General features: G+C 44.3%; 1 protein-coding gene across 3 annotated transcripts in view; it reads left to right on the top strand.

Moving 5' to 3' along the window:
* The window catches only part of LOC126086053 (zinc finger protein 613-like), a 178,171-nt gene that overhangs the window by 120,465 nt on the left and 30,858 nt on the right, over positions 1–26,848 (top strand). Inside the window, exon 1 of one of the 3 annotated variants that reach the window (XM_049902087.1) lies at positions 24,623–24,719. The exons of 1 other annotated variant lie outside the window; for it this stretch is intronic. The gene's annotated coding sequence lies outside the window, so the exon portion shown is untranslated. Of the gene's footprint in view, positions 1–24,622; positions 24,720–25,927; positions 26,240–26,848 lie in introns of those variants that run through there. One more of the 3 variants, XM_049902088.1, reaches the window with a different exon arrangement.

Genomic DNA, 26,848 nt, shown 5'->3' with positions numbered 1-26,848 from the left:
CCAGCCACTTCATGCCTTTATCTCCCCCAATTTTAGATAGCCAATGCTGAAATTGTCCATCCCCATCAAACCAGTACTCTGAGAAGACAAGCAAGTTCCTTGATCTTGAAGAATCTTCTGGTTGGAAATTTGAGCATCTCCATCCATAAGCAAAGTCCAGTCCATAGCAAGCCATCAAATGCAGCAATCTCTACTGGCTCACGATGTCAAACATCTTTCTGTTCATTCAGTTGAATTCTGGTCAGGTCATCCCTAGACATACAAGCTAGGTCACAATGGGTAGTAACCTTAGGCTTAAGAGTACAGACACACCTCCTGGCAATTCAGGCAGTCCCTTCACACTCAGCCCCTTTGGGCTAGGTCCACGGGTTCAACCTGTAAACACAGAATCCACACAACTCCATTTAATTCTGACCAGCCAGCCCTTCCTCTCACCCCTACCCAACGTGGACTAGGTCAACGGGTGCCAATAGAGATTTCCAAACTCAGCCTGTCTCTTCATTGCTGCATTTCCCACACTTCCATTCATGAGTGGACCCAGGTGGTCACCACAAGTGAGCATACCAAGCTGTCTATTCGCTGAGTTCCTTTAACTTCCAGCCCTGGAAGGTGGTTCCTTCTGATGGGCACTTGCTTTTCCTGCCTCATTATATCCAGTTGCAAACCACTTGCTCAAAATTCTAAAAGCAAAACAGTCATTTTTTTTGTTCTGCAAGTCCTTTCTTCAAGTGCAAATCTTCTGTTCTCTCAGAAATTGTTGGCACACTTCCCAAACCCCTTCATTGTTTTCTTCTCAAATGGGAATTCTGGATGGGGCTCAATCTTTTGACCTAAGTCCCCACCCTATACACAGGACTACTGCATTCAAACAGCCTGCATTTCCTGTGGGCAAATCCTAGTTCCTCTTTTAGCATATCCAATCAAGCATAGGATGAAGGTGGGTTTGCACACTCTGTGTAATCTATTATTTCTACCACACCTTTAGGTCTGCTTTAGAACACTAGATAGGAAAAACATTCAATATCCATAGTACTTTCAGATTAACACATAATCCTAAACACATAACCCTTTTTAAAACACTGCAGTTTCATCCTCTCCACCCCTTGAATATCTTCCTGTTCATACTCATATGGCCTTGGACTTCTGGCTGGGTGGAACCAGCAGATCCTGGCCCCCTTTCAAACATCCTGCTCATCTGGTCTGGCTTTTGCCCCAGGCCACTTCAGCTGCTGCTTTTCTCCCCTCAACGTCCAAAGTAACCATCTAAAAATCAAGTTTTATTTCCCAAACCCCTTCATTCTTTCTCTTACAAAGTTCCATGCTTCTATGAGTCTGGAGCCATTGCAAAGAATCTGACTTCTAACGCCAAATGTGAAAATAGCGTGAGGCAGCATCTGACTTCCTATAACTTCACACAGGGAATAGAGAATCAAGATCAACAGCCCGAGGCTGATTCCCGTGATGGGAACTCTCCCATCTTTACCAATTCTGGCACCATCAGTGCCTCCCACAGCACTCTCTGCTTTTCTGGTGTGTTCAGTAATTCATTGCAGTGGCCACTCAGAACTCAGAGACAATGCTTATGATCATGGAGTGTTATGGATTGTTTTCCCCCCAAAATGTGTGTCAACTTGGCTAGGCCATGATTCCCAGTTTTGTGTGATTGACCACCATTTTGTCATCTGATGTGATTTTCCTGTGTGTTGTAAATCCTACTTTTATGATTTTAATGAAGTAGAATTAGAGACAGTTATGTTAATGAGGTGGGACAGTCTACAAGATTAGGTTGTATCTTGAGTCATTCTCTTTTGAGACATAAAAGAGAAGTTAACAGAGAGAGATGGGGGCCTCATACCCCGAAGAATGAAGAGCCAGGAGGAAGGCAAATCATTTGGACCCAGGCCCCCTGCACTGAGAATCTCCTACACCAGGGGAAGGTTGATGACGTTGAATTTCCCATAGAACCGACACAGAGAGAAAAGCCTTCCCTGGGAGCTGGTACCCTGAATTCAGACTTCTAGCCTCCTACACTGTGAGAGAATAAATTTCTCTTTGATAAAGCCATCCACTTGTGGTATTTGTGTTATAGCAGCACCCGATAACTGAGATATGGGGTTGATCAGGGAAGTTAAGTTTACAATTCAGGTTCAGGAACACTCAGGGTACAGTTCTTCCACCGGGACAGCCTCTTCCCGACCATGTTTACAGACAGGCCTCTCCCTGGCCATTGGCCTCTGCCCTGCTCAGGGAAGTGTTACAAAGCTCTTTTAGCTCTGCTGATAAGTGCCCAGAGGCACCCACTCCACCAGCAAGTCTCCTGCCCAAAGGAGCTCAGCTTTCTCGGTCTGTGGAGCAGGGAAGCCCACCACACTGTCTCTTGCTGGTCTCTCCTGCCACCCTTTCTGTGCCACTGCCTCTCACTGTCTTCAGTGTTAGAGCTCTCTCTCTGTCTCCTGGTTTCAGAAGCTTCTCAGTGCAGGGATTCGGGGTCCAAATCATGCGCTCTGCACTCCTGACTATTCCTCCCTGGTGGTGGTAGTGGTGGGATCCTCTTTCTCTCTCACCTTTAGGATGGCTCATTTCAAACCCATCGGGATGGAAAAACTGACCGATCCCCTTGGTGGGCCACAATTTCCCTGTCTTTACAGTCCCGCCCAATCTCTTGTGTGGGAGTTACAAGACCATGGCGAGATAGACCACACAAAAGTGTTGCATTCCACTACAGTACCCTTCTGATAGACGTGAGCAGCGTTAAGAACATCTTGCTGGGTCTTGTGGCAAGACCAGGATGGAACTAAAGTCCTCCTAGGTTTTTGGCTCCAGTTGTCAGCGGCAGGGGTAGAAGAAAATTGATGACAGTCCCATGGAGAAGTTATTGTTAGTGGCCTGTGACGTTCTCCACCAGGTATAGTCATTAGCATGGGCAAGAACTGTACCCCTTCACTGTGCAAGCCTCCACTGATACCATATGGTTAAAACCAGCTCATGAGAAAGCAATCAAATTAAGAGCCATGTGGATGGTCATCACCTATGAACCCTGGCCTTTGCCCCTGTGTACAGACAGTTGGGTAGTAGTCTGTGGGCTAACTATGTGGCTAGGCCAATGGCATAAGGAGCAATAGACAATAATGGGTAAAGTCCTGTGGTGGAAAGCCTTGTGGCAGAACATCTGGGATCGCCTCCAGACCCTGAATGCTGACTTGTTTTTCATGTAACAGCCCATTCATCCCTTTCCCTGCTGGGAAAGCAAGAAGCAGATGCTATAGCACAAGTTAGAAAGCGCATCCTAAGGGGGAAGCTGCCATTAGATTTACCAGAGAAGAGGACGCATGTTATTTGGCAGATAGCTAAAGAGCAGACATCCAGTATAGTGATCTACTGGGGGCTGTACAAAATTGCCACCTGTACTCATTCCAACGCCCAAGACTTCTTCCCCCACAATCCTGGAAAGATAAATAAGAGAACACAGCTGGTGATGGACTCGAAGGTAGATTATATAGGGCCCCTAGCCCCCAGTGAAGGAGCAAAGAATACTCTCGTTTGTGCGGACACTGTCACTGGCTTGACACAGACATTCCTGTATAAATGAGCCAAACAGTCTGCTACAAAAAAGGGGTTACAAAAATTGAGTGTTATGTATAAGATACCCCAGAGGATTGATAGTGACCAGGGGATACACTTTACAAGTCACAATGTGTGCAAATGGGCTGCTGAGAATGAAGTACAATGGCATTATGACCTGCCCTCTAAACCCCAGGCTGTAGGCCTAGCAGAAAGGAAGAATGATGTCCTTAAACAACAAATACAGGCAAGGCTTCCCAGGCAGAGTGGACCAAGCTGCTGCCTGAGGCTTTGGGTGAATACATTCAGCTTGCACTGGGGCTTTATTTTAGCTCTGTGTGCCAGACTAGGAGCCTCCGGTGACTCCCCAGCGATGATACTGGTGATGCCACAGGCTCCAAAAGCTTATCCACCAATGTTCTTGCAGAAACAAAACATCATGGTCCTCCGGACATCCCAGGACCTGGTACTGGGAAATAGAAACATCTACTGGCATGTTGTGCGTCACCCCACTGGGGTGGATTGATTACTTTGTCACCCTAGAGGCGGAGGAACAGATCAGCCTAACATGGGAGACCATCATCCTACTAGAAAGAGAGCCTTGGTAGTCACGCTTCATGTAAAAAGGAAGAACAGCTATACCACAAGGGAGGGAAGTGGGTTTCCTATTCTGGCATACAGTAAAACCAGTGACCCACAGCCCTGCAGGTGACCTCCCAAGGGCAGCATGTATGGTATACTAGCCAAGAAAAATACAGCAGCCACTGTTCTTACCACCTGAAGGGAAGCCACTAGTGTGACCCTAATAGAATGGGAAGATTTATCCCTCTTGGTATCTACTAAACACCTGTCTTTCCAGCCCTAGGTATGACCTATTCTACTTGCTTCCCTTTTGGGCTGCTGTCCTCTTCCTAGAGTGGGCTCACAGCTTTGCCATAGTCCACAACAAAAGCAGATGCTAGGTCTGTGGACAACTCCCCTTCTTAAGCACTGAAGGCATGCCTTGGAACATGAAGCCCCTGACCAAAACCAACTAGACAATTATAACAGACAAGCAGAGACATAAAAGCCCCTTTAACTAATTGAGGCATAACAGGAGAGGGGGAACGCAGTATCTTTTCCTGAACTCAGATGATCACAGACACCCATATATTGGTAAGAGACCATAACGCCTCTGAGTTTTGGCCATGAGAGGGTGTTTACCACCTCTGGGATGGTTTAGGTTGGTTGATACCTGAACAGAGTGTCATAAGCTAGTCTGTTTCTGTCTGTTTTCAACCAAGAAAAACCCCATAGGTTCCCCTGTTTTCCCCCAATTCCCCCCCCCCCCCGCCCCATCTCCAGTGGGCTAGACTCCTGTGTCCCAATGCCAATGGGTGATAATACCTAATACCACCGGCTGGTTATGATATACACCCCCCAACGGGAAGACAGGAGTATATCTGTTTTAATATACACACCCCAACTGGAAGACAGTATATCTTGCTCCTAATGGCACGTGATGGCTGTGCAGCCACTATGTATGGCCCTGGTTACCATACAATTAGATAGGACACTATGCTTTAGGGTTACCCTATACTGCAGGGACCATCAATAACTATCCCACAACATCTAAATTACCCCATGGTGAAAGCCAGGTGGACCAAGCATAGCCTTTTCCACTGGTAAGATTACCTTTTAACTATTTTTGTTCCCCCCATGGGTTCTTAGAAGGAATTGGACAAATTGAAGCTTTAATTTTACTAAAGAGGACCTGAACAATAGCAGAGAAAGCTTATGGTTATAAACTGCTGAAACCACCCAGATGAGGAAGGTAGTCCTTCAGAACCAAATGGCTCTGGGTGTTCTACATTATAACAGCTGCTAAAGGTGGGACATGTGCCATAGTAAAGACTGAATGTTGTACCTGTATACCAGACTACCACCAGAACCTAACTGATTTGATAGGCCACATGAAAAAAACTAATAGAAACCTTGGACACACCTGATGGCTGGTCTGCTGTGGCCACCTGGTTTTCCTCTTTGCCCTCTAGTTGGCATGGTTTTTTGATGGGTCTTGGTCTTTTCCTGGGCATAAGGATTGTCTGCTGTGTTTGTCTATGCTGCCAGTATGGTCTGAGCCTCCAACTACTGCAATGCTGTCTGTCCCGACAGTGACACCTCCTCTCAGGGCCCTCAAGGACATTGCAGACGAGGAGGAACACACCAGAGCTTAAGAGGCAGTCATGAGAGGTAGACTGAAGGGGAAACAGGCTTTGCAAGGCCAAAAATGGGAGCCCTCACTCTTTCCCTTAGTTCACTGCTGTTTGTCAAGCCACTGTTATGTAACCTTGCTGAGGCCACCTTATGTAACATCCCTGGCACGTAGCCACTGTTGTCCACAACCACAGTAAAATATTAGCCCCCTACTGCTGGTTGCAGAGATTTGCAGTGGTCCTGTAGCCACCCAGGACTTAGCCTAGTATGTAAGTCTCCCTAATAAACTCCTTTGTTGCCACACTACAGTTGCATGCCTCTTTCTTCGGTCTCTTGGCAACCTCCATTTTTAGAGACAAGTTTCACATTACTGGTCCATGCTTGTGGTCCATGCTTAAAAAAAAATGCTTAGACACCCTTTAATCATTATATAATGTCCTGCCTTGTCTTTTTATGGTGGATTTTGTCTTAAAGTCTATTTTATCTGAGATTAGTATTGCCATTTTGCTCTTTTTTGGTTACTTTTTGCTTGTTTTTTTTTTTTTCCATCCTGTGATTTTTAGTGTATTTATGTCTTTGTGTCTAAGTTGTGTCTCTTGTAGGCAACATTTTGAAGGGTGTAAAAATGGCTGTGGGAGTGGCGTCTTGACCTCCTCTAACTTCACAAGGGGGGAAGATAATCAAGATTGACAGCCCAAGGCTGATTTCTTTGAGGCAGAGGTCAGACATGCACCCTTTCTCTGCCATGTTTACCAGTTCTGATACCAATCATCCCTCCTACAGCCATCTCCTTTGATTTTTAATATATTTATGTCTTTGTGTGCAAGGTGTGTCTCTTGTAGAAAGCATATTGATGTGTTGGGTTTTTTTGTTTGTTTGTTTTTTAATTCATCCTGTCACTCTCTGTCTCTTTACTGGCACATGTAAACCATTTACATTCAGTGTGACTATTCTTAGGTGTAAGTTTATTGCTGTCATATTGTTGTGCTTCTTTTTTTGTGGTGCTGATATTTTCTTCATTCCTCTTACTTTCCTGTGCCGAGTTCCCTTTTTTTGTGGATTTTCTTTTCATTTCTTTCATTATTATAGATTTTGTGTTAACTGAGTCTTTATGTTTTTCTTGTGTTGTTTTGATGAGTAGGTTTGTTAACTTTCTTTGTGGTTGTCTTGAAATTTGCCTTTCTCTTCCTTAGTTTAAACCAGCCTTTTATTACTTGATATTGCCTTGACTTTCTCTCCATTTGAAAGTTCTATACCTACACCATTCCTTCTTTTATTGTTTTGGCACTATCATCATTTACAGATTGACTTCTCTGTTTACCTGCTTTCAATCTTTTAGCTTTGTTTTATTACTGAGAGTTCTTTACCTAGGTTGACATCTGGCTGATGATGTCCTTTGTCCTAGACACCAGTTGTCATTTGATGTTGTTGGTTCTCTAACTGAAGGACTCCCTTTAATAATTCTGGTAAATTTGTTTTGGCTTTTATGAATTCCCTTAATTTCTGTTATCTGGGAGTGTCCTAATTTTGTCATTGTTTTGAGAGAGAGTTTTGCAGGGTATATTATTCTTGGTTGGAAGTTTTTTCTTTCAAGGTTTCATATGTATGTCATCCCATTGCCTTCTTGCCTACAAAACATTCGCCAACACAAATTACACATTTACAATTCAATGACTGATTACATTTTTCATATTGTGTCACCATTATCACTATCCTTTTTCTAAAATGTTCCATTACCATTAACAAAAACTCATTGCACCCAAACCTAAAGTTCTCCTTCCCCCCTCCCTCCGCTAGTAACAAATAATAGTCTTTGGTGTCTACATGTTTGCTTATTTCACATAAGTGAGATCATGCAGTATTTGTCTTTTTGTGATTGATGTATTTTACTCAGCATAATATTTTCAAGGTTCATCCACGTGTGGCATATACATCAGGACTTCATTTCTCTTTAAGGGTGAGTAATATCACATTGTATATATCACATTTTGTTTATCCATTTATCTTTTGATGGACATTGGGGTTGTTTCCATATTTTGGCTCTTGTGAAGAGTGCTGAAGTGAACATTGGTGTACAGGTTTCTGTCTGTTCCTGCCTTACCTAGATATATGCCTAGGATAGAGATTGCTGGTTCAGGCCCATTTAATTTTTGACATCTCTGCCCTAAAGTTTGGATGACTGCTCCCCTTATTACCCCTACACTATAACAGGATAGATTCATGATAGGTACTTTCTGGCAACGAATCAGAAGTGGGTGCTCCACCAGCCATGCCCTCCCTTTTGATTGCCCTGTGAATATGTGCAGTGCAATGGGTATCACTTATATATAGCCTTTCTGGCCTTGGGTCTGTAGTTCTGCCAAACATGATTGGTTAGCATGCAGCCCACCCTGAGATTGGCCTATTTTATAAACCTTGCAGAGATTGATCAGTTTACTATGCAAATAGGGTGACTTATGGTCTTCTGAGGTGATTGGTCAGTTTGTGGTTTGTCTGGGAGTGCCATTGCTTCAAGTTGAATATAAGGGTCAATTCCACGGAGGTTGGGGGTGACCTTACTACCATCAAGAAGAGCCTGGAATGGAGAATGCTCTTTGAACCTAAGATCCCTGAGTTGAAAACCTCCTAGACCCAGAAGGGAAACCTATAACACTGAAGCTGGTGCAAAATGACAATAAATGTCATGAAGCAAAGCAGAACCCAGTGGCAGATTAATGGCAGCAACGCTACAAGAGGAAGAAACGAAGAGACCAGTGTGAGATGGCCTGGTGGGCTTGCGAACTCATGGAGAGAGAGATCTGAGCACCTCTGATCCAGAGGCTTACTGGTAGAGTGCAGCACCTCTGGGTCCTTCGTGGAGCAAAAACCCCGCATCACTTATACAAGCAATGCAAAGCCAGGAGTGTCCTGGCAGCAGAGGCCACTGTATGGTACAGCCGAGACAAGCACCTGCTGTTGGACACGAACAACAGAAGGACCTGCTGACAGACACAGACAGGAGAATGGCTTGTGCAGTGCAATGAATCATTCCTATATGGCCTTTCTAGCCATGGCCTTGTAACTCCCACAAAATGATTGGGTGGTACTGTGCAAATAAGATGTGTGAAAGTTTTGTGAGGATTGGCTGGGACATCCAAATAAGGTATCTGTGGCCCACCAGAGGGATTGGTCAGTTAGGCCATCCCATCAGGCTTAAAAAGAGGCAATTCCAGAGGTTGGATTGGGGGAGAACTCACTACCATTAAGGAGAAGAGTCAGGAGTAGAGCACATCCTTTGGACTCAGGGTCCCTGCACTGAGAACTCCCCAGACCCAGGACACAGAGACAGCTATAACAGTGGACACAGTGCGAGAGGGCAAGGAGTGGTGGCAAACATGGCAGGGTCCAGTAACAGAAAAACAGAGGTAGTAGAACCAGGAGACTGGCACGAGATGGTGGGGTGGGCTTCGTGGTCAATGGAGCAAGGTGGCTACACTGGGCTTGCCAACCTTCAGAGTGAAAGAGCTGAGTGATTCAAGCAGGAGACTTTTTGGTGGAGCGTGGTGCCTATGGTCAGTCGTTAGTGAGCTAAAGAGCTGTATCACTTTCTTGAGCATGGCAGAGGCTGAGAGGGCACTGGCAACAGAGGCCCCTGGCTGGCACAACTGATAGAAGGGCCTGCTGGTGGGCACGACCAACAGAAGGATCTGCTGGCAGACATGGCTGAAAGAAGGGTCTGCCAGCTGGCACGACCAAAAAGAAAGAGCTGTCTTGTTGGAAGCTGTCATAATTTATGAATTGCTTCCTGTCTCCTGGTTGCATCTGTTAATTCCAGGTTGATCCTGATTCCGAGTCGTAGTCTGTTATTTCCCTAATAAACCACATAATCATAATTATGTTCTGTGAGTTCTGTGTGGCTACGGCAACAAATTATCAAACCCAGCAGAGAAGTAGAGTGTGTTGAAGGGGGGTTGGGGTGGTGCCTGGTGTCAGAAATAATGAAGAATTCAGAGAATGGAGATGTGTCTGACCTCTACCTCATAGGAACCACCTTTGTGCTAATGCTGATTCTCATCCTTCCTCTTGATGCTAGACAAATTCTGATGCTTGGTTACAACCTGCTTACGTAGAAATCTCAGAATTCCCATTATTCTGTCATCAACTATGAGGATAATCATCAACTCCAATCCAAATCCTCATTTTTCCCTGCTGTTCAATTCTGACACCAGCCACGCATGCTGTACTTCTTTCTCTGACCCTAGCCACTTAGACCCAGGTCATATCTCATGAGCTAAAAGGACAGTGTCATTCAGCCCAAGATTTCCCTTCACTTCTGAATTGCATCTACATATTTGGGGTTTTCCACTAACCCTTCAGGATGCAATCCATAAGCCTGGGACCCCACAGGCCTCCCTCGATTCTGACCTACAGACTACAAATTCAGGGGTTCCCTCTACTCTCTTAGCATCCCAGTTGCAAGCTTATGGTTCCCCAGCTGCCTCATTTCTGACCTGGTGATTGCCACTAATTCCTTGGGTTTGATAATTTGCTAGAATGGCTCACAGAGCTCACAGAAAGTGCTGTACTTATGCTTCCAGCTTTATTATAGCAACAAGGATACAAACAGAGAAATGCATAGGTCAAAGTCTGGAAGAATTCCCATAGTGAACCTTCTGCATCCTAAAAGCTATGCTACCATTCCTTCCATGTGCATGGATGTCATTAACCAGCCAGAAAACTCACGAAACTTTTGCGTACAGAGCTTTTGTTGGTATTATTGTATAATCATGATTGGGGCCTGTCATAGTTATCTAGTGCTGCTGTAACAGAAATGTCACAAATGTGTATCTTTAACAAACACAAATTTATTTTCTCACAGTTTAGGAGGCTAGAAGTCTGATCAGGGTGCTGGGTCTAGGGGCAGACTTTCTCTTTTCTTTTGGCTCTGGAGGAAGGTCCTTGACTCTTCTGCATGTTTCCTGGTTCCTTGAAGATTTTGATGTGGCTTGGCATCAATCTTACCCATCTCTGCTTGATGGATTAGGCTGTGAGTGGTTGCCTTAGTCATCTAGTGCTGCTATAACAGGAATACTTCAAGTTGTATCTGCACTAATCCTGTATCATTAACATAAAAAAGACAAGCCATTTCCAAATGGGAGGATAACCATAGGCATAGAGGATAGGATTCACAACACATATTTTGGGTGGGCACAATTCAGTCCATAACAGGCCCTCATTGCATAAGTGCGATTGATTGAATCATAATCTCCCCTACTTCTCAGGTCAGCTTACACCAGGGCAGAAGATGGTCTTTCTGGCTTGAACATCTCCCACTCTTTAGAACAAACCCTCAGATATTGGCCTAAATAACAAACACTCCTCAATCATTCATGATATTACATTTATTTTGCAGGAATTGTGTGGGAAGACCAAGTTCCTTTAGGTAAGATTAATTGTAAACCCTGCACTGCACATCATAGCAAGTGTCATAGGGGGAATAGACCCCAGACTCAAATTTAAATAAAAGAGATTATCATTAAGCCAAGACAAAGACAGTCATTGTAATGAGGGTTCTGCTAGTGTGCCCTAGGCACAAGAGACTAGCAGAGTCCACTGAATCACAATCAGGGAGTCCCTAAGATGCTGTTAAAGAAGGAAGTAAAAATACGTTATTGTCAAAGATGGGTTAACAAAAAGTTTCCCATATAGCAGTTTAATCTTTTGAATAATCCTTTTGTTGCAGAGTCACTTGTAGGGGCCAGTGAGGTGGCAAATAAAGTCCCCAACTTACAACGGGGTTTCCTTTCCATGCCTTCATCTTAAGTGTATTCTGACATAAGTTGATAAATGAATAATTTCTTTCATAAGGATCAGCACTGTGATCGTTGGGATTGTGTGTTAACCTGGCTGGGCCACGATTCTCAGTGTTTTGGAAGTCATATAATGTGATCACTTCCCCATTGAGATTCGATATGTGATCACCCCCATGATGGGATATGCTGTGATTAGCTGTCTTAGTCATCTAGTGCTGCTATAACAGAAATACCACAAGTGGACGGCTTTAACAAAGAGAAATTTATTTTCTCACAGTCTAGTAGGTTAGAAGTCCAAATTTAGGGCATCAGTTCCAGGGGAAGTCTTTCTCTGTCTGTCGGTTCTGGAGGAAGGTCTTTGTCGTCAGTCTTCCACTGGATGAGGAGCTTCTCAGCAGGAACCCCAGGTCTAAAGGATGCGCTCTACTTCTGGTGCTTCTTTCTTGGTGTCATGAGGTCCCCATCTCTCTGCTTCCATCTCATTCTTTTTTATCTCTCGAGAGATAAAAAGTGGTGCAGGCCACACCCCAGGGAATCTCCCTTTACTTTGTATCAGGTATGTGTCCTGGTAAGAGTGTTACAATCCCACCCTAATCCTCTTTAACCTAAAATTACAATCACAAAATGGAGGACAACCACACAATACTGGGAATCATGGCCTAACCAAGTTAATACACACATTTTGAGGGGACATAATTCAATCCATGACAGTAGCCTATCAGTTGAGGGGGAGTCTCCTTGGGCATGTGGCCTGCATTGATTGAGGTTGGACATTAAAGCAGGGCTTGGGGGCTTTTGCTCATTCTGGATCCTGCACCTGGCTCCTGTTCATCTGAGACTTGAGCTAACAGCTTACCTGTGGTCTTTCCTGCCAATCTTGGGATTTGTCAATCTTCCCAACCTGTGAGCAACAGCTCTGCTCTCTGGCCTGCCAATCTTGGGTTCACCAGCCTCTTTTCTGACCCACGGACTTGGGACATTATAGCCTGTACAACCGTGTGATCAATTTCCTTGATATAAATCTCTTTTTATATATATATTTATATATACATTCTGTACTCATTTTGCTTCTCTAGAGAACCCAGCCTAAGACATTTGGTACTGAAAGTGGTTCTAGAGCAACAAAATTGTAAGAATGAATTTTCTAAATTGGTTCTCAAGTCTGGTTAGTCTTAAAGATGTTAATGACTCTGATTCCAGTAGTAAAGAGGTTACTGCTAATCCATGGTGTGAGGTGGCAATTCAAATATGCGATATATCATCACCAATAGACCAGGTATTGGTGAAAGATGAGGTTCTGGGTAATTGCATGTATGATACCTTTATACAATTTTGTCATAATTAGAAGTATAAGTAAGCTGGTCGATTGGTTCTACTTTCGCTAGACAAACTGGTGAAAGAAAGAAATGAGCTCAGGGCTTCAGAGTCAAAGCTCAAGTGCTGCAAAAACAACCTCAAAATTTCCACTTGTGCCTTGAAAGAAAACCTTATTTCTCGTAGTAACACAGCTGACATTGCTGAAAACCAAACCTAGAGTCTTATTGTAAGAGTTGCTGAGTTACACCAACTCAACTGCCAAAGTCGAGAGGTGTCTGAAGTTAAATGAGGGCATTGATTAGGAAGAAATGGGGTCCTGAAACCTGGGATGGAGACATATGGGCAGATAATCAGGGAGCTGGACACACTGAGCCTCTAAATTCCATTGAATCACTCTTGTCAACAGAACCATTAGCCTCTTCACTCCCGTCTCATGAGATTTACCCAGCCACATCTAAAGCAACTTTGTCTGAGTCATTGCCTGGCACATTGCCTGAGGCAGATGCTTTACAAGACAATGCTGAATGTTCTCAAAACATTTCCCCACCGATTTTGGCTTCTAGACCTATAACTAGACTTAAGTCCCAGTGAGCCCCAAAAAGTGAAGTACAAAGCATGACCCAGAAGGAGATACACTATACTCCAAAAGAACTGCTTGACTTTTCTAATATGTACAAACAGAAACCTAGGGAATATATATGGGAATGGCTTTTAAGGGTGTGGCATAATGGTACAAGGAACAGAAAAATGGATCAGTCTGAGTTTATTGATATGGGCTCACTAAACACAGATTCTTCGTTCAATGTTTTAGCTCAAGAAGTTAAGAAAGGACCTAATAGTTTATTTGGTTGGGTTGCTGAAGCATGGATTTTGCAGTGGCTACACTAAATCCAGCTGAAGTACCAAACCTGCCTTGGTATACTATAGAAGAATGTATCAAAAGGTTTAGGGAAATTGCCATGCTAGGGTAGATTTATAAGTTTAGACCCACAGACCTACACATGGAGTGCCCAGAGGACACACCTATTACCACAACGGTTTGGAACAAATTCGTGAAGGCAGCCTCAGCATCCTTGAAGACTGCTGTGATTGCTATTTTCTGTAAGTCAGTTTTGACAGTAGGAACTGCCTGAACTAAATAAAGACATGTAACTACAATGGAGGTCATAGGAGCCCGTGGTGGTGGGGCCAAGTGGTGGCACTCAATTGACAAAGACAAGGAGGGTGTGGTTACCATAATGGACAGCAGAGTCAAGGCAGTAATCAGAAGTCTGACTCATATGCACTTATGGCATTGGATACTTAGTCATGGTGTCCATAGGAGTGAAATAGATATGAAATCTGAATACTTACTTGATCTGTACAAGCGGATGAATTCTAGGTCAAGTGAACAGCAGTATAAAACGAATTGCTGGAATAGAGAGTCAACAGCCCCTGAATCAATTCCCAGACTTGAGTAAGTTTACAGATCCACAATGCTGATTAAAGGGGAGGCAGGGTCCCCCTGAGGATGCACTCCAATACACTGCCGAAAACTTATACCGTTAGTCTTTCTCCCAGTAAGGTCCTCCAAAGGGATCTACAGCCTTTTATGAGAGTGACTGTTCATTGGGGAAAAGGAAATAATCAGACTTTTCAGGGATTACTGGGTACTGGCTCTGAACTGACACTAGTTCTAGGAGACCCAAAATGTCACTGTGGCCCACCAGTCAGAGTGCGGGCATATGGAGGTCAGGTTATTAATAGGTTCTTAGCTCATGTCAGTCTCACAGTAGGTCCAGTGGGTCCCTGAACCCATCCTGTAGTGTTTTCACCAGTTCCAGAATGCATAATTGGAATAGATATACTCAGCAACTGGCAGAACCCCCACACTGGATCCCTGAGAAATGGAATAAGGGTTATTATGGTAAGAAAAGCTGAGTGGAAACCATTAGAACTGCCCCTACCTTGGAAAACAGTAAACCAAAAGCAATACTGCATTCCTGGAGGGACAGAGATTACTGCCACCATCAAGGACTTGAAGAAGGCAGGGGTGGTGATTCCCACCACATCGCCATTCAACTCACCTATTTGGCCTGTGCAAAAAACAGATGGATCTTGGAGAATAACAGTGGATTATTGAAAACTTAACCAGCTGATGACTCCAATTGCAGCTGCTGTTCCAGATGTAGTCTCATTGCTTGAGCAAATTAATACATTTCCTGGTACCTGGCACACAGCTGGAAACCCTGGTGGCATAGTGGTTAAGTGCTACGGCTGCTGACCAAAGGGTCGGCAGTTCGAATCCACCAGGCGCTCCTTGGAAACTCTGTGGGGCACTTCTACTCTGTCCTATAGGGTCGCTATGAGTCGGAATCTACTCGACGGCACTGGGTTTGGTTTGGTTTTGGTTGGCATGCAGCTATTGATCTGGATAATGCCTTTTTCTCCATATCTCTTTCAAAGGACCATCAGAAGCATTTTGTCTTTAGCTGGCAAGCCAGCAACACACCTTCAGTCGTTTACCTCAGGGCTACATCAACTCTCCAGCCCTATGTCATAATTTACTCCACAGCGACCTTGATCACCTTCCCTTCCACAAGATGTCACACTGGTCCATTACATGGATGACATTATGCTGATTGGACCTATTAAGGAAGAAGTGTCAATAACTCTGGACTTACTGCTAGAACATTTGCATGCTAATTTGCATGCTAGAGGGTGGGAAATTAATCCCATGAAAATTCAGGCACCTACTACCTCAGTGAAATTTCTAGGGGTTCAGTGGTGTGAGGCATTTTGAGACATTCCTTCTAAAGTGAAGGAAATGTTATTTCATCTGGCCCCTCCCACACCTAAAAAGGAAACACAATACCTATTGGGCCTATTTGGATTTTGGAGGCAACATTTTCCTCATTTGGGTGTCCTACTCTGGCCTATTTATCAAGTGACTCGAAAAGCTGCTAGTTTTGAGTGAGGCCCAGAAAAAGCAAAGGCTCTTTAACAGGTTCAGGCTGTTGTACATGTTGCTCTGCCACTTGGGCCATATGATCCAGCTGATCCAATGATGCTTGAAGTGTCAGTGGCAGATAGAGATGCTGTTTGGAGTCTTTGGCAGGCCCCTATTGGTGAATCACAGTGCAGACCTTTAACATTTTGAAGCAAAGTCCTACCATCCTCTGCACATAACTACTCTTCTTTTGAGAAACAGCTTTTTGTTTATTACTTGGCTTTAGTAGAGACTGCACGCTTAACCATGGGACATTAAGTCACCATGCAGGTTGAGCTGCCCATCATGAACTGGGTGTTGTCTGACCCACAGCGTCATAAAGTTGGATGTTCACAGCAGCACTCCATCATTAAATGGAAGTGGTATATACGAGATCAGGCCCGAGCAGGACCTGAAGACACGAGGAAGTTGCGTGAGGAAATGGCCCAAATGCCCATGGTCTCCACTCCTGTCACATTACCTTCCATCTCCCAGTCTGTAGCTATGGCTTTATGGACAGTTCCTTATTATCAGCTGACTGAAGAAGCAAAAACGTGTGCCTGGTTTACAGATGGTTCTGGGTGATTTGCAGGCAGCACTTGAAAGTGAACAGGGGCAGCACTATGGCCCCTTTCTGGGACCTCCCTGAAGGACAGTGATGAAAAGAAATCCTCCCAACAGGCAGAACTTCAAGCAGTACACCTGGCTGTTCACTTTGCTTGGAAGGAGAAATGGCAAGATGTGCAATTGTGTACAGACTCATGGGCTGTGGCCTATGGTTTGGCTGGATGGTCAGGGACTTGGAAGGAACAAGATTGGGAAATTGGAGACAATGGTTTATGGGAAAGATGTATGTGGATAGACCTCTTTGAATGGGCCAAAGAAGTGAAGATATTTGTGTCTCATATGAGTGCTCACCAAAGGGTAATCTCAGTAGAGGAAGATTTTAACAATCAAGTGGATAGGATGACGAGTTTTGTGGAAACCAGTCACCTTTCCCCAGCCACTCCTGCCATTGCTCAGTGGGCCCATGAACAAAGTGGCTATGGTGGCAGGGATGGAGGTTATGCATGAGCTCAGGACCATGGACTTCCATTCACCAAGGCTGACTTGGCTACAGCCACTGCTAAGTGCCCAATCAGCCCGCATCAGAGACCTGGCTATGACACCATCCGTGGAGGTGATCAGCCAGCAACCTGGTGACAAGTTGATTACACTGGAACACTTCCATCATGGACAGGGCAGCACTTTGTCCTTCATGGAATAGACGCTTACTCTGGATATGGATTTGCCTTCCCTGAATGCAAAGCTTCTGCCAAAACTACCATCTGTGGACTTACAGAATGCCTTATCCACCGTCATGGTATCTCACACAGCGTCACCTCGGATCAAGGGACTAACTTCACAGCAAATGAAGTGCGGCAGTGGGCCCGTGTTCATGGAATTCATTGGTCTTACCATGTTGTTCATCATCTTGAAGCAGCTGGTTTGATGGAATGATGAAATGGCCTCCTAAAGACATAATTATGGTGCCTGCTAGGTGGCACCTTGCAGGGTTGGGCAGTGTTCTCCAGGAGGCTTATATGCTCTAAATCGGTGTCCAGTGTACGGTGCTGTATCTCCAATAGCCAGGATTCATAGATCCAGGAATCAAGGGGTGGAAATGGGAATGGTACCACTCACTATCACTCCTAGTGGCCCACTCGCAAAATTTTTGCTCCCTGTCCCCAGGACCTTATGCTCTGCAGGTCTAGAGGTCCTAGTTCCAAAGGGTGGAATGCTTCCACCTGGAGACACAACACTGATTCCATTGAACTGGAAGGTAAGAATGCCACCTGGTCACTTCGGGCTCCTTATACCTCTGAACTGACGGGCAAGGAAAGGAGTTACTATGCTGGCTGGTGTGACTGATCCTGATTACCAAAACAAAATTGGATTGATGTTATATAATGGAGATAAAGAAGAGTATGTCTGGAATGCAGGAGATCCCTTAGGGCATCTCTTAGTGCTACCATGCCCTGTGATTAAAGTCAGTGGAAAACTACAGCAACCTGATACTGACGAGATGGCTAGTGTCCCAGTCCCTTCAGGGAATGAAGGTTTGGGTTACCCCCCCACCACCCCCCGCAGGCAAAGTACCATGACCAGCTGAGGTGCTTGCTGAGGGCAAAGAAATGGGAAATGCGTTGTGGAAGAAGGTAGTTCCAAATATCACGTGACTAGTTGCAGAAGCGAGGACTGTAATTGTTATGAGTATTTCTGCTTTGTACATGTGCATCAAATATTTTTGTTTTCTTCATTTATAAAATACAAGATGTAAATGGGTTTTAACAAATGGTGCTGGCATAACTGGATATCCATCTGCAAAAAAATGAAACAAGACCGATACCTCACTCCATGCACAAAAACTAACTCAAAATGGATCAAAGATCTAAATATAAAATCTAAAATGATAAAGATCATGGAAGAAAAAACAGGGACGTTAGGAGCCCTAATACATGGCATAAACAGTATACAAAACATTATAAAGAATGTAGAAGAAAAACTAGGTAACTGGGAGCTCCTAAAAATCAAACACCTATGCTCATCCAAAGACTTCGCCAAAAGAGTAAAAAGACTACCTACGGACTGGGAAAAAGTTTTTAGCTATGACATTTCTGATCAGTGCCTGATCTCTAAAATCTACGTGATACTGCAATACTGCAAAAACTCAACTGCAAAAAGACAAATAACCCAATTAAAAATTGGGCAAAAGATATGAATAGACACTTCACTAAAGAAGACATTCAGGTAGCTAACAGATATATGAGGAAATGTTCACGATCATTAGCCATTAGAGAAATGCAGATCAAAACTACAATGAGATTTCTTCTCACTCCAACAAGGCTGGCATTCATCCAAAACACACAAAATAATAAATGTTGGAGAGCCTGTGGAGAGATTGGAACACTTACACACTGCTGGTGGGAATGTCAAATGGTACAACCACTTTGGAAATCGATTTGGCACTTCCTTAAAAAGCTAGAAGTAGAACTACCATACGATCCAGCAATCCCACTCCTTGGAATATATCCTAGAGAAATAAGAGCCTTTACATGAGCAGATATATGCACACCCATGTTTACTGCAGCACTGTTTACAATAGCAAAAAGATGGAAGTAACCAAGGTGCCCATCAATGGATGAATGGATAAATAAATTATGGTATATTCACACAATGGAATACTACACATTGATGAAGAGCAGTGAGGAATCTGTGCAACATTTCATAACATGGAGGAACCTGGAAGGTATTATGTTGAGTGAAATTAGTCAGTTGCAAAAGGACAAATGTTGTATAAGACCGCTATTATAAGAACTTGCGAAATAGTTTAAACTGAGAAGAAAACATTCTTTTGTGGTTACGATGGGGGAGGGAGGGTGGGAGAGAAGTATTCAGTAATTAGATAGTAGATAAGAACTACTTTAGGTGAAGGGAAAGACAGCACACAATACAGGGGAGGTCAGCACAATTGGACTAAACCAAAAGCAAAAAAGTTTCCTGAATAAACTGAATGCTTCGAAGGCCAGTGTAGCAGGGGCAGGGGTCTGGGGACCATGGTTTCAGGGGACATCTAAGTCAATTGGCATAATAAAATCTATTAAGAAAACATTCTGCGTCCCACTTTGAAGAGTGGTGTCTGGGGTCTTAAACGCTAACAAGCAGCCATCTAAGATGCATCAATTCGTCTCAACCCACCTGGATCAAAGGAGAATAAAGAACACCAAGGACACAAGGCAATTACAAGCCCAAGAGACAGAAAGGGCCACATGAACCAGTGACTACATCATCCTGAGACCAGAAGAACTACATGGTGCCCGGCTACAACCGATGACTGCCCTGACAGGGAACACAACAGAGAACCCCTGAGGCAGAAGGAGAGCAGTGGGATGCAGACCTCAAATTCTCATAAGACCAGACTTAATGGTCTGAATGAGTCTAGAGGGACCCTGATGGTCATGGCCCCCAGACCTGCTGTTGGCCCAGGACAGGAACCATTCCCGAAGCCAACTCTTCAGACATGGATTGGACTGAACAATGGGTTGAAGAGGGATGCTGGTGAGGAGTGAGCTTCTTGGATCAGGTGGACACTTGAGCCTATGTTGGCATCTCCTGCCTGGAGGGGAGATGAGAGGGTGGAGGGGGTTAGAAGCTGGCGAAATGGACACGAAAAGAGAGAGTGGAGGGAGAGAGCAGGCTGTCTTATTAGGGGGAGTGTAACTGGGTGTGTGTAGCAAGGTGTATGTGGGTTTTTGTGTGGGAGACTGACTTGATTTGTAAACTTTCACTTAAAGCACAATAAAAATTATTTTTTAAAAAAGATGTAAATGGGGCTTTTGCATTTTTGGTTGTATGTGTGTTTGTTGTATCATGTTAGGCCCAAGCATGACTTTATAATTGTCTTTATTCAGAGATTATATATGGTTTAAGGAGATGTGTACAGGTGCCAATTTGACAAGGGGTGGAGTGTGATGGTTGGGATTGTGTTTCAATTTGGCTAGGCCATCATTTTCAGTGTTTTGACAGTTGTATAATGTGATCATTTCCCTGTTGAGGTGTGATACATGATCACCCCCATGATGGGATCTCTTATGAGTAGCCAGTCAGTTGAGAGGGAGTTTCCTTGGGCATGTGGCCTGCCTTGCGGGTGGGTGGATGGTCAGGCAGGTAGGGCCCGGGGGTTTTTGCTTGTTCTGGATTCTGCACCTGGCTCCTGTTTTCTGACCTCTGGTTCTAAGAGACTTGAGCTAGCAGCTTACCTGTGGTCTTGCCTGCCAATCTTGGGATTCATCAGTCTTCACAGCCTGTGAGCAACAGCCCTGCTCTCTGGCCTACCAATCTTGGGTTTACCTGCCCCTGCAGCTACATAAATCAGGAGAAGCCTCTTTCCTGACCCATGGACTTGGGACATTACAGCCTTTACAACTGCATGATCCATTTCCTTGTTACAAATCTCTCTCTCTCTCTCTCTATGTATATATGTTTTACTTCTCTAGAGAACCCAGCCTAAGACAAGCACAAAGCTGTTTCCTATGAGGTGGAGGTTAAAGATGTCCCAAATGTCCAACTTTTCCAAACTGCTGTACCACTCCATCATCTCTAACATCTACTACTCCTCCTCCTCTCAGTACTCTCCCTCCCATCTTTGTGTTCTTTAATTCACTGTAATGTCTCACAGAACTCATGAAACCATATCAAGGAAATGGCTCACAAGGTTGTGGAGTCTAGAAGGTCCCAAATCCGGGGATCAGGTGTAGGCTTCTCCTGACCCACAGGGCTGCAGGGGCTGATGAACTGAAACCGGCAGGTCAGACCACAGGCTGCTGGCTCATAAGGCTGTGGAAGCTGGTGAATCAGGTTTGAAAACAGTGTGCTAGCCCCCAGGGTTCAGAGGCTGCTGAATCTGGCAGGTCAGATGGCAGGCCCCTGGCTCAGGTGCCAAGAACTGGAGTTTAGATAATCATGAACCAGACATGGGATCCAGATGCAGAGAGCCCTGCTAGGGCATCCACAGATATGCCTTGGTTGCAGTCCAAACCCCAGGGAAGGGCATAACTTGAGTAAGGGTGGAATTTTAGTCATGCCTTCCTGTGACTCAAGATACACCCCACATCATTCCTGCCTCATTAACATTTAGAGGTTAGAATTTCCAACACATAAAATGGAGGACAACCATACAATACTGGGAATCATGTTTGACACACAGCCCCAGCCTTCACAGCTTCCATATACCTTACTTGCATAGTCCCACTCAATCAACATGTGTGTCACAAAGACCATGGCTGTTGATTCTGACTCATAGCTACCATATATGTACAATAGAACGAAACATTACCCTGCCCTGCGCCATCCTCACAATCATTGTTATGCTTGAGCCCACTGTTGCAGCTACTGTGTCAATCCATCTCATTGAGGGTCTTCCTCTTTTTCACTGACCCTCTACCAAACATGATGTCCTTCTCCAGGGACTGATCCCACCTGATAACATATCCAAAGTATGTGAGAGAGTCTCACCATCCTTGCTTCTAAGGAGCATTCTGGCTGTACTTCTTCCAAGGCAGATTTGTTTGTTCTTTTGGCAGTCCATGGTAAATTCATAGCAGACCATGGCTAGAAAGGCCATATTAAGTAATTCACTGCAGCACTGTGGAATACCTCTTTTTTTTTTTTTTTTTTTACTTTATTATTGACTTTTATTATCAGAATCTTTATAAATCAGATCTTTATTTGTCTGTGGGGGTTGGCATGAGAATGATAACTACAGCAAATTATGCACTCCAACATTGTATGTAGTACATATTACTAATGATAAGGTGTACAAAAAAAGAAAAACAGACAGTCATAAGTGCAGTTCATCATCTCGAATCTGTCCTAAGTTGGGGAGTTCATGTAACTCAGAAAAATGAAGTAAAGCAACGTGGACAAGGAAGATAGAGTGATATTTTGGAGACAGCATCAACAGGAAGTGGTGCTGAGTGTAAGGATGACACGTGTATGTGTTTGCATCGATCCTTTGACCTTTTCTCACCAACCTCCAATAACCTATGAGAAACCGTTCTAATTCTCCTGGATTCCAGATTCCTGTATCCCTGGAGTTGGGACAACCCACCTAGATCACTTGCCCTAGGGTGTCCTTTTGAACCTAGAAGAAATTGGTTTCCTAAAGTCGTCTTTAAGGCAAACAATAGCCTAGTAAGTAGCTTAGGGGAGACTTTTCCCTTAGACATTGGGCTGTTTTTGAAGAATTATCTATGTGCTGCCAGTTCAGGCAAACAGGAAATCAGGATCTGACTGGAAGCTTTGTTTTAGGGTAAATTGTTATTTTCAAAGCACTGTTCTGACCCTATTTCCAAGACAATACGAATGAGGTGGGGTGTAAGAATCTCTGGAGGTTTTCTCATCTGTGGAACTTTCCTCTGACTTTCAAACCAGACATTCCCTGGTGCATGAGCTGAAAAATATAGCTAATGAGTTCATACACAAGTAAAAAAATTATTTGTGACACCTATTTTTCAGATAATTCCCCAAAATAAAAAAAAAACAAACCCAGTGCCGTCGAGTCGATTCCGACTCAAAGCGACCCTATAGGGCAGAGTAGAACTGCCCCCAAAGAGTTTCCAAGGAGCGCCTGGCGGATTCGAATTGCCGACCCTTTGGTTAGCAGCCATAGCACTTAACCACTATGCCACCAGGGTTCCCCAAAATAGCCAATCTTAATTGCTTGTGCATTAATGACTGCTAGCTGAGAAATGTAAAGGAGAAAGAAGTTGAGGGCGGTGTTGAGTCAATGGGAGAATTCTCAACACCATATGTGAGGCCCCGCTTTGATTCCTGGCCAAAGCACCTCAAGCTCAGATACCTAGCGTCTTGTGAGTGGAGGCTTGCATGCTTCTGATGCTGAAGAGGTTCCGGTGGAGCTTCCTTACTAAGATGGTCTAGGAAGAAAGTCCTGGCAGTCTGCTTGCTTTTACTGACCACCTTTAGTGCTCTTTTCCCTATGCTATGCCCCACTCCAAATATTACCTAGGCTCATCCCACTCCTAATTTTGCCTTGTCTGTGGTGGCCACTCATACGATACCAGGTTCTCCAGATCTTTTTCTGTCCTTAAAACTGCTTCTTGCCCGCGTTTGCAATCAGAAGCGTTCTGTGTTTGTCGGTTTACTGGCTTTTCCCCTTTCCCCTTATATCCTACCAGGAGCTCGTCTTTGCTGTACTGACACTTGAACTCCCACTTGTCCCTTTCCTAAGGTTCTTTGTCAACAGTGTTTAAAGGGTGTGGCCATATTACTTTTTTGCCCAGCCTGCTGAGAGCAATTTGATCCGTGCCTTTTTTCCTTGAGAAGCTTGAGCCACCGAAAAGCTATCCATTTTTTGAAAGGGTCGAGGAGACAGGGAATCGGACAGTTTGGTTGGCTTCCTCTTTTTCCTGGCCGTCCCTGGTGTCAAAGAAAGAAACTGATTCTTGACATCTTGCTTTGATTTGGGAGTTTCTTACCCAAAAAACCAAATATTCTCTTTAAAGACATCTGTGACCAAAATTAAACCGCCAGTGGTTCTTTTTTCACGCAAAGTTGCAAATCCTTTCTTTCTTGTTGGGAACCAACTGTACTAATCTCGAATTTCAGCTGAGTGGAGGGACACAGGCCATGCTGTGAACTGATACCCGTGGATCTCAGTAAAAGGCGGAGGGCAGTGTTCAATCAATTCTGTTCAAATTAGCTGATTAAAAAAGCCGAACTCATTGTTGTCCAAGTGATTCCGACTCATAGCGACCCTATAGGACAGAGTACAACTGTCCCATATGGTTTCCAAGAAGCATCTGGTAGATTAGAACTGACGACCTTTCGGTTAGCAGCTATAGCCCTTAACCACTACATCACCAGGGTTTCCAAATTAGCTAATGGTTGATCTATGTTTATCACTCTTCCTCTCTTTATAAGCCTAATTGTACCCAGCTTCTTCTAGTCATTTGCTTTTTTGGGGATCAAAATGGTCTCCCTATATACATATAGAATACCTAGAGTAAACCTTATATTCAAATTTAGTTGCGTTTTTGATTATTTTTGACACTGGCAACTGGCACAAAATTCTGCCCCCAGCTTTCTGTACGGCAGGCATTCAAATATGGCCGCGTTCAAATGGCCGGGACTGGGTGGGCGCAGACATATTACCGCCTTGCCTCGTAAGGCAATGCCGGAAATGCGGTTGTCCGCGCTCTTTGAAAAGTTCAGATCCTCGCCGGCCGCCGTTGGTACACAAGGATTCTGCGCGAGTGGTCCAGAAGTAGAATCCATTCACGGAAGTGCAACTTTTCTGAACTCCTGGTGATTCAGGAGAAAAACAGGTCAGTGTGTGTTTTTGTTCTTGAAACAGGGCCAGGCAGGTGTGTGGACGTGGTGTTGTGAGGACACATGGAGTTCCCGAGGGGAGCGCCGGGTGGAGATGCTCCAGGGGAAGCAGGTGGGAGGGAGTCCAGTGCCTTTGGTGAGCGCCTTTGTACAAGGATTAAGGCTGCCCCGACTGTCAGGGTACCGGGTCTTCGCGGATCACTCTGCTTGTAAGGGGTAGAGGTGGCATTTACAATGAATGCAGTGTTTGGTTCCTGTTCGGGATTTAAAAATCTCAAGTTAGAGCTTGGGGATGGATATCATACGGGGTGCCTGGTCCAGGTTTCCTGTTAATACGAGCATGAAGGTGGCCTATATCTGTGGTGCAGATTGTGGACTCGAGGAACCTCGGCTCTTGGGACAGAGGGCGGCATATTCCCCGAGCAGTAGTTCGAAAGCCTTGGTTTAGATAATCATATCTTTTCTCCTCTCGTACGGTAGTTGGCTAGCTACTGATGGAGGGACTAATCCACCACTCTCCCCATCGGTCTTGGGCTGCTTTGGTGCTGCAAGAGTAGAGTTGAGTGGTTGTGTGTGAGACCTTATGGCCTCCAAAGCTTCACGTACATGCACACTTCCTGTTATGCTCACAAACTTTGTATTTTGTTAGTTATTCATACCTCTGGCAAAGTGACCCATATTCCAGTTTATTAGTTAAGTCTGTGTGTGTCCTGGTTGGACAGTGGTTAAGCACTCGGCTCCTAACCTTAAGGTCGGTGGTTCGACGCACCTTAGCTCTGTGCTTGATAAAGTAGAGGGTCAGCGAAAAAGAGGAAGACCCTCGATGAGGTGGGTTGACACAGTGGCTGCCACCGTGGACTGAAACATAGCAGTGTTGGTGAGGATGGTGCAGGACCCAGCAGTGTTTTGTTTTGTTATACTTAAGGGCGCCATGAGTCAGAACCAACTGGGGCGCCTAACAACAAACTTTTTCAGTGAATATAAATAGATCGTATATAATCCACTTTTTAAAATCAGGATTGGTTTGCTCAAAATTATGGTTGTGAGTCATTCATGTTATTACACGTGGATGTATTTATTTTGCTCTGCAACAATAGTTAGCAAACTACTCTGTGAATGGCTACTTAGTAGATACTTTAGGATTTGCTGGTGTCATAATGTCTCTCATAGAATTCCTTCCTTTTTTTTTTTTAAACAAATCTTTAAATAATGTACAAGGCATTCTTGGTTTGCAGGTTGGCCGGAAGCTTTAGTTGCTTGTCTTAGGCTGAGTTCTCTAGAGAAGCAAAACCAGTTAAGTGTGTAAGTATAGATAGAGAGAGATTTATATGAAGGAAATGGTTTACACAGTTGTAGAGGCTGGAACATCCCAAGTCCGTGGGTTAGGATAGAGGCTTCTCCTGATTCACAAAGCCACAGGGGCTGGCGAAGCCAAAATCAACAGGTCAGAGAACAGGGCTGTTGCTCACAGGCTGTGAAGATCGACAAATCCTGAATTTGACAGGCAAGACCAAAGGTAAGCTGCTAGCTCACGTCCCGAGAATTGGAGGTCAGACGAACAGGAGCCAGCTGCAGAATTCAGAATGAGCAAGAGATCCTGAGCCTTGCCAGAATGTCTGTTTATATATTCGATGTGGGCCACATGCCTGATGAAACTCCCTTTCAATTGATTAGCTACTCACAGCAGATCCCATCATGGAGGTGATCACATTATATCAGCTCTCATCATGGAAGTGATCACAATGTTATACAACTGCCAGAACACAGAGAATCGTGGCCAAGGCAAGTTGACACACAGCCTTAGCCATCATATTGCTCTACAGCAGTCCCTTGTTTTAATATATAGCATTTTTTTCTATTATTAGAGGACATTTGTATTGTTTGAAGTTTGGGTTAGTAAAAATAATTCTCTTTTGATAATATTAGTAGATGCTTTGTGGTTCTGTGGTGTGATGGAGGAAACCCTGGTGGCATAGTGGTTAAGTGCTACAGCTGCTAATCAAAAGGTTTGAATCCACCAGGTGCTCGTTGGAAACTCTACTCTGTCCTATAGGAGCACTAATAGTCAGAATCGACTCAATGGCAATGGTTTTTTTTGTTTGTTTGTTTTTGTTTTGTGGTGTGA

Source organism: Elephas maximus, chromosome 11, assembly GCF_024166365.1.
Source record: "Elephas maximus indicus isolate mEleMax1 chromosome 11, mEleMax1 primary haplotype, whole genome shotgun sequence".
Taxonomy (NCBI): domain Eukaryota; kingdom Metazoa; phylum Chordata; class Mammalia; order Proboscidea; family Elephantidae; genus Elephas; species Elephas maximus.
The sequence above is the reverse complement of the archived record's forward strand: the minus strand, read 5'-3'. Positions and strand labels throughout refer to the sequence as shown.